The sequence below is a fragment of the Nicotiana tabacum genome, chromosome 23, assembly GCF_000715075.1.
Source record: "Nicotiana tabacum cultivar K326 chromosome 23, ASM71507v2, whole genome shotgun sequence".
Lineage (NCBI taxonomy): Eukaryota > Viridiplantae > Streptophyta > Magnoliopsida > Solanales > Solanaceae > Nicotiana > Nicotiana tabacum.
Genome location: NC_134102.1, coordinates 49,160,372 through 49,169,739, shown reverse-complemented (window position 1 = coordinate 49,169,739; position 9,368 = coordinate 49,160,372). Strand labels below are relative to the sequence as shown.

The 9,368-nt window shown below is 36.6% G+C and overlaps 1 non-coding gene across 1 annotated transcript; it reads left to right on the top strand.

Annotated features, from left to right (window-relative positions):
* Positions 1 to 3,071: 3,071 nt before the first annotated feature.
* LOC142177785 (small nucleolar RNA R71) lies at positions 3,072 to 3,178 on the top strand. Its single transcript, XR_012706340.1, has one exon. It is a non-coding gene; the product is annotated as a small nucleolar RNA R71 (small nucleolar RNA).
* The last annotated feature ends 6,190 nt before the right edge of the window (positions 3,179 to 9,368 follow it).

The following is a 9,368-nucleotide window of genomic DNA, read 5'->3' as shown; positions in this document are numbered from 1 at the left end:
GATTTTTGCCTCGCATATCTTCTTCTGCTAATGCACAACATTTCCCGCAGATGCAGATAAATCTGCGCATATGCGATTTCACTGGAAGTTTTGCACTTCTTTCACTCTTTTTGCACAATTCCACTTCATTTAATTTCAATTCTCTTCTAGAATTCATTTACCTGAAAATCTAGCAATGCACACCATAAATCACCTCATTTTATAATTAAATGACACAAAAACTAAAGAAAAGAGACTAGAATAAATGGTAAAATCACCACTCATCAAATATACATTTTTGTTTCATAATCATACACTTATTTTTTTCTTTATTTTTCAATTCAAGTGGCTCTTACTTTTTCAAAACAGTGCACCTTTCTCCTTATTTCAATAATTACACTCAAAAGTCAAACCAACCACCCCACACTTCAACTTTTACAAAGTTCATAATAGATTCAGGTACTCACGTGAGGTATAAGGTTAAAATAAATGGTCAATTCAAACAAATGGGTAGGGCTTGTAATGTGGTTGCCAAAGAAACAGGGTTACAGGCTCAACGGGGTTAACTAAGATACATAACAATTAGGTGGACAAAAGCATATAACTGGCTCGACAAAGAAATGCCTATATCACTTCCACAACTAAATAAAACTACCATTTCGCTTTGCAAATACACGGGGAAAGTTCTAGACATAAAATACAATACACAGAATAACACAAGATATCACACAGACATGGCACATAACTCACTCTGGATTGGACTATCACGACACTCTAGTCAATGCAGTTAATCAAAATTAAGATCATACAATTTAAGGTACTTATACAAGAGTCAAAAACTGAGTCTAAGCATCACAACTAAAGAACTCACTCTTCTCAAGGTATATTAAAGTTAAGAGATATTGCTTTTAATTCAAATCACCGCACAAGGTTTTCTACTACTCTACAAAATGAAAACTAACTATACCCGATTCAATCAAAACCCTTGGAAAAGAATCGCGGCACAAAGAAAAATCAAGGGAAATTATTACACTACCTAACAAAAGAAAATCTTTTTGTCTTTTTCCTTTGACTTAAATCCCTCAAGAAACCTATCAATGATATCCATCGTCGGGAAAAATCGAAAAAAAAATAAAAAAAAAAATTATGTTTTTTTTCTATCTCTAACTACTACAACTTGCAAACAGAAAACTAATATACATACATACATACAAATATTCACCACCCCACACTTTAAGTTGTGGCATATCCCCATGATACACAATTAAAAAGCATAAGGTAAAGGAAACTTCCTTGAATATCTAGTCGGGGTCTGAGTTGAAGTCGGGCTCCATTCCTCGTGCCCGTACTAATGCACACATCTATGCAGACAACTCTTTCTCAACCTTTTTTGGGTACACCCCATAATTATCTTTCTCGATCACCGCAGCCTTCTCTTTTGGGCCCTTCACTTTCCACTCAGCACTCGCAGTTGGTTTGTCCTTTTGTACCCCCTTTGCTACATTCATCTCAAAAGTCACAATCTCCTGATCCACTCTAAGTATGAGTTTTCTCTCGTGTATATCTAATATAGCTCTACCCGTCGCTAAGAATGGCCTTCCTAGGATGAGGGGGACCTTTTTGTTTTCCGCCATATTCACCACTATAAAATCCACAGAAAATACGAACTTATCCACCCGAACTAACACATTTTCCACTATCCCCTCAGGTATTAAAGTCGTTTGGTCTACCAACTGCAACGATATTGGTGCAAATCTTATCTCTCCAATCTCCTTCTCCAGTTTCCTATAAATAGATAGAGGCATTAAATTAATTGAGGGACCAGAATCACATAAAGACTTATACAAATTAATAGTTCCTAAAGATCAAGGTATAGTAAAACTCCCTGGATCTCCATACTTTTGTGGGAGTTTGTTTTGCATTATAACACTACAATGCTCTATAAGCTTGACCACTTAAGTCTCTTCTATCTTCCTCTTCTTTGTCAGGATTTCCTTCAAGAATTTGGCATAAGCAGGAATTTGTGAGAGCACTTTTGTGAATGGTAAGTTCATATGAACCTATTTCAACACATCCAGAAACCTCCCAAACTGCTTGTCTAGCTTATCTCTATATAGCTTTTGGAGAAAGGTAAAGCAGGCATATGCTCGCTCTCATCATGTTCCTCCCTTCTCAAAATATTTCCCTTCTTCTTTTTCTCATCTTTCATTGGGCCTTTCTTCTTCTTGTCCTCATCATTTTTCGGCTTCTCCCCACAAACTTTTTCATGTTTCACATCATTTTAGACCGTGGTAGGATCTTTCAACACTTCCCCACTTCTCAAGTTACAACATTCACTGTTTCTTTAGGATTTCTCTCAATATCAGCGGGGAGAGTTCATGGAATTCCTCTCAGACAATAGAGTGGCTAGCTGCCCAACCTGTTTGTCCATGTTTCAAAAACCAGTGCCCAGTTCTTTAATAGCTGCTCCATGTTCCCGTATAGCTGTGCTATGAGTTTCAAGCCTCTCATCAGTTTTCTGAATGAAGGCCTTTATGAGATCTTCTATGCCAGAATGAATGAGCTGTTAAGGCTAAAATTACTGCCTCTACTGATTTCGGTATACTGGAGCTCCTTGTCCCTAGGGTCTAGAGTTATTTTGTTGCCACGTATCCGTGGTACCCCCAGGTGAACTCCATGAAAAATCGGGGTTCCTCTGACCCATTGCATTAAAATTATAGTTTCCCACAACATTCAATTCCTCAGTTGAGGCTTGACACTCATGAGTAGGGTGTCCTCTTCCACATATATCACAGGCTGTGTGGGGCTCATTTTGTATCAAGGCTAAGGTCAACTTTTGTATTTCTTTAGCCATAGCATCAAGTTGTACCTTCAGAGATGTATTAGGATCCACTTGGTGAACACCAGTTGAGCTTCTTCTTTCAGCACTCTCAAAGGGCCACTAATTAGCATATTTAGGTAACTCATCAAGAATTGTAACTATCTCCTCTGGAGTCTTCTTCATCAAGGGTCCTCCAACTGCATTGCTCAACGTTCTATGCGAGGCCGGTGTCAATCTATCCCAATAGTCCTGAAGTTACATCTAAAGTTTAATTCTGCTATGTTGACACTTTCTCACAATCTCCTTAAACCTCTTCCATGCTTCAAAAACAGTTTCAGTCTCTTTCTGGCAGAAGTTATGGATTTCTCTTCTAAACTTGTTCGTCTTAGCTGAGGAGAAATATTTATCAAGGAATTTTCTGGTCATCTCTTCCTATGTTCTAATCGAACCTCTGGGTAAGATTCGAAGAAATTGATTTGCATCATCTTTGAGTGTGAAGGGGAATTCCCTTAAGTACACTATATCTTGTGACACACCATTGTATTGAAAGGTATTCATAATCTCCTCGATGTCCATTAGATATGTATTTGGATCTTCGTTCATCTTTCCTCTGAAGACACAATAATTATGAAGGGTTTGAAGCAACCCTTGCTTCAATTCAAAATTGTTAGTTGCAATTGGAGGTGGTCTAACACTTGATAATCCTTGGTTGTAGATCAGTCTAGCGTAATCACCCAGTGATCTCCCAAGAAAGGGAGCTATATTTCCGAACTAGTCTGCAACTAAGGGTTGATTTTGAGCAATTCTCCGAACCCTATCTTCATCATGTATAATATGTGCATCTATAATAGCTACTTCCTCAGCATCCCATGCAGCTTTTTCTCGTTGTTGTGCTACCTCCTTTGCAGCCAAATTTATATTATCGTCATTGTTTCCAACCACAAGTTCTTTGATTAAGGATTGCCCAACCTTTTCTAACGTCTTGGTGAGATTTCTTTCCTATATCAGTTGTCGCAGTTGTTTCTCTATCTGTGGTTCGTAATGTAGAACTTCTTTCGCAGAAGCTCGAGTCATGCACCAACCTCAACCTGTAACATGCCCATAGTCAAAGAACACCAAACGTAAAAAGGGAAAAATAAAATAAAAAGAAAAATTCCTGAATTAGCACTATAATCTATTTAAAACAATATTGATTGCCAATCCCCAGCAACGATGCCAAAATTTGACAAGCTCAAAACACACACCTAAATTATGCTTGGTAATCAAATATAGTATAGTATAATATCGTATCCACAGGGATTGTATTTAAATAGTGTTCTCATAGTTTCTAGCTTGGTTGCTATCCAAGATGATCAACAATTGAGATTTATATAATTTTTAACTAAAATTAACTAAGAGTCTAAAGCTATTGACTAATGACAATCAAAACAAGGAATAAGCAAAGAAGGTTATCAATGGGTGAAGATAGGGTTTTGATAGGATAGGTGCAATATAATTATTTGGGATCTAACTCTAGATAATTCACTTTTAATGTTTAAGAGAGTCTCTCGAATTCAATACATTATCAGTTCACATGTTCAACAAAAACTCCTCTCTCGATTAAGTCTCCACCTCGCGAGATGAACCAATTTAAGCACGTGAAGATATGCAAGAATATGTAGTGGATAGGTCTTTAGGAGAACCTCTCTCGATTATCCTCCTAACTAGGTTTAATCAATGATTCAACTGACCTCTTTTGATTACTAAGAAGAATTACTGAACTCAACCAACAATATAATGTAAGAATATCACAAGTTCTGCCTCTCTCGATTACATGAACTAGTGAATATAGATGCAACAATTAAATCATCCAAAAACGCTTCAATACATAAAACTAGAGTTATAATCCACAAACAATCATCAATATACCAAATCCATCAAACCCTAAAGAGAACTACTCCATAGACATGGAACAATTCATCACAAATATAATTAAAATATAGGAAAACATAAATTGAATCCAAACTCGGGCCTTGAGAGAGGAAGCAGTGATGAAATCCTTGTGCTTTTGCTCTTCCCTCTCCTCCTTAGCCTCCTTAGGTCCAAAGTATGTCAAAAGTCATGAAAATAATATTTTTCCATGTATTTATACCAAGTAGGGTCGGGCCCAGATGAAACCATCTTCTCCTAGCCGAAATAGGACATTGGCTCTGTAAACATTACACAGGCGCGCCGCATGGGGAGACACGCCATGCGGGGCATTAGTGGGCAAATCCAAAGAGTCAAAATCTATCAGACAGCAGAAGTTGGGCAGCCGCGGCATGCCACGCGCTTCCCCATGCACCGCGACAGTGGGGATTTCTCATAGTACAACTTTTTGCTTGATGTTTGACGTCCAGACTTGGTCCTCGACCCCCGAACATGATTCTGGCTTGATTCTTTGGGCTTTTACTCAGACTTCAAAGATCCAAATAGCTCGGATTAGCTCCATAGCATCTACATAGCTCAAAATCACTCCTACAAGGCATAAAACACACAATAAGTGCAAAATACTACCAATTAAAGCTCAAACACAAATAAAGTGCAGTGACTTAGAGTGCAATAAGGACTAAAACACGAGATTCTAGCCTACCATCGGTTACATCCGACAGTTTCACACGTTTAAGTGTGTCATTATTTAGTCGACATAATCTCGGAGATCAAGACTATTTTCAAGTTCATGAGTGCATAAAACCATGCATAGCACATGTTGTAAGTTTTAGAATTTAAATGAATTGAAGAAAATAAGTTTCATCAAAAGTCGGCAAGTTGGGAATGTTATAATCCGTACATTTGGTGAGAGACTGGGGTGCTTAATATGAGAATAATGTGATGTTATTAGGTACTTTCGTTGTATGATATCCGTGTGTTATGTTTTGAAGTCAAGCGAGTTATGAAACAAAAGTCGACAAAAGTTGTTGCAAGTTACGTTCATAATTTCTACTGAAACTTTAGGTCCAATATTACTTAGATTTTCTCTTAATGTACTTGGATTTACGGGGTAATCCATCCACTAAATTGACTACCTACGAGTCTATTTTCCAACAAATTAACTCGTTCGTCGATATGGTGTCGGAATAGAGAGTTATTTATGTTTTCGTGAGACTGCACAAGCAGCTCCATATGGGACCCACTTAGGTGGTGGAAATGTCTTGATGTATATGTGATTCCTATGGCCAGTATTCACTCATTAAGTTTCACTCTTTCCAGACCCTAGACACCTACAAACCTTCTCCCAATGTTCTGTCATGATCCAAGACCCAAATAGGACAAACCACACAAATCAAGTGTCGTGCTAGTAAGTTTCTTATTCTTCTTGTGGTTGTTGATTTTGTCGTGCTTCTAGCTCGTGCGGGGATTGGTTTTAAGTGGTTTAAGTTCTGGAAAATATTCTCCCAAGAGTTTCATATAAACCCTAAGTGATTTCAAGTATTTCAAAATAATTCTAGTGCCGAGAAGGATACTTTGTGGTGAAGTAATCTCAAATTCAAGTTTTTTATCTGTTTGAAGTTAAGTAACCTCTTACTCTATATGCATTTATGCTTATCCAAGTTATGGCTAAGTCTTTGAAGCAAGAACTTATGAGATATCAATTGAAAGGCTTGTTAGTTGTGTTGTTGATTGTTGGATTGTTTGGGAGGTGTTCTTGCGGCATTTTATGAATGGAAAATTTATGGAATTACCTTAGTATATCGTCATGTTAATATCAATATTTTTCTGAATATAAATAAGAGGGAAAGGATTCGAAATATAGTATTATTAGACATGAACTGAGCTTGCCGCTCGACGTGTTATTGTACTAGTTGTATTCTATATAGCTACTGGTTGTTGTTTGGGTTGTTGCTGCAATATAGAATGTGGGAAATGTAACAAAATCAGGGGAGATGCTGCCCGTTTTAATATAGAATGAGCTTACCATTCATTTTAGTTAGTTGTATTTTTCGTAGCTTAATGATATCATCATTATTATGGTTGTAGATTAAGGTGCGAATAGTTGAGTTCAGCGTGATTAATGGACAGATTGCTACAGGTATGTTAAGGCTCACTCTTTCTTTCTTTTGTAAAGATCTACAAAGAATTTAACCATAACGCTGTTACTTCAAAAGGAACTCTATTCTCAAGATTAAAGCTTGTGAACCTCATTGTTTCATATTGCTATAGTTCATGACTCATATTGTTCCTTCTCATAGTCACGTCCCGCCTTGATAGCATCTTGAATCATATGTCTTCTTATGATCCTTGTTGACTTTCGGACAATTGGTACAAACATAGTTACATAACGAGAATCAGAGGATAACAACCTTGAGTCACTTCAATCAGATACATAAGGCCCTTTAGAGTTATTGCTTGCATTGCTATTATGTGTGTGTGTCTCTCTCTCTCTCTCTCTCTCTCTCTCTCTCTCTATATATATATATATATATATATATATATATATATATATATATATATATATATATATATTATGAGTTACACGTGTGGCACCAAATAGCGTTATATACGCATATAGATGGTACAACGACGATATAGACGCACCTCTGATCAGGTTGATATTATGATGATGATGATGATATGATGCCCATAGAGGCTTGATGGCACTATATGCGTGTATATATATACTATATTACGATGGCGCTATATGTGCGTATATACTATATTCATGCATATCATGGCCCTCAGTGGCAGTACAGATCCAAGGTTAAGTTTCTTATTCCTCTTTAACATTGATATCTCTCCCATTTATTTTACTTAGTCAGTAACCAACGAGAGAATAAGGGCTTTTAAGTGAATTAAGTGAAGAAACAAAGAAAAATCCCTTTTTGCTTGTACATATAGCAACGAAAGGGAAAGGGATTGGAGTAACAAGCTACTATGGTAAACTCCACTTCCTTGTCTTTCTTTAATATTTTTAGTTCATCTTTCTTTTCTTAATATTATTTTATCTACCATTGGCATATAACTACTTGAATAAGTTAACTATGGCCCTCGATAGGGCTGTAAGTTAGTAAATATTTTCACCTATGAGTTACTCTGAATGCAATTAGTCTAATAGTTGGTTCTTAGTTCAGTTAACCAGGAAGGGATTCTAAGTATGATATTTGGAAGAACTAATCTAGCTTAGTATTAGTGTGTCAGGCTTATAATCACTGCTAATGGGATATTTCCCTCGGACAAGAGAATTGTAAATAAAGTTACACTTTTTGAGCATGGACTGATGTTAGTTGGACTCTGTTATCACATGCAGATTGAGAATTGACAATCAGAATTGTTTGGAGGATACGTGAAGTTGAAGCTGAGCTAGCTTTGAGGTGAGTTGAGGCTTACTCTCCTAATAGAAAATTCTATTAGAACCCCCGTGTTCCATGTGTTCAATAAATCTAAGCCATGTCTTCTTGTATTCTTGTTTAGTATTACTTTATATGTAACAGAATTACATGCTTACTTGTATTATCACTTGTTATGTGCCTTTGTTGGTGATATTCATGTTTAGTTCAGTATTCAGTTTCAGCATTCATTCGTGTATTAATGTGATCATATTTAGGAGGGAGAGTTAGCCGACCTCCCTTGCGTGAGTGCCATCAAGGCGAAGGTTAGCTACCACACACTCGTAGGGGCTATTGTTTATTGGGGAGATAGGTCAAGACTCCCTCATGCATGTTGCTAGATCTCACGTACACAGGGCTATTATGTGTAACTTAAATTCTATTTTAGTTTAACTATTACTTTAATGTTTTAGTTTAAGTTATCTGTTTACATGTTCAGCTTACAGTTTTAGTCTTCACCCTATTATTGGATTTCTGACCTTATACCGCTTATATGGTATATGTGGATATTTTATTCTTGTTATGTTTATCCCAGAAGGTCTCCCTCTGCCTTCTTAGGAGGTACACTATAAGACTCGCTGGGTATCCCGTCGTGATACTTAGCCAATGAGGGCCTGCATTCGTTTCATGGATGCAGATATTGTTGATCACATCCCTGACACTACAGGATAGGACTAGCTTTCAACACAGCGTTTCCCACTTCTCTTCTTGATAGGGACTCAAATTTAGTATTTATTTACATTGTTTTAGCATTTGAGGTATGCCTCGAGGCCTTAAATGTTCAGTATTCTTAGAGGCTCACGACTTAATCTAGTGAGTATTATACCGTTTTTATTCTCAATTTGGTATTTTGTTGAGATTTATGACCTAGTTCTCAGTTTAAATTTATCTTTCAGTTAATAAGTATTCTTGTAGATAATAAATTTTGTGTCGAGAAAATAATCAAGACTAAAAAATATTACAACAATCATACTATTTGATTTCAAATAATATGGGTGTTACAATATCTATGACCTTATACAGCTTGTAGAGAAATTTGAGACGTTTGATCCACGAGCTCTCTCTTACTTTTTATTATAATTTTTGGTGTACTTTCTAAGCTATGAAAATCTCTGTTTATAGTTGTATAAGGGAAGAGTTGTGAGGAGAATAAAATATTTTCAACCAATCTGATTAAAGTGTGACAAGGCCGCATTTGATTGGCCAGAACATGAAACTTACGCATG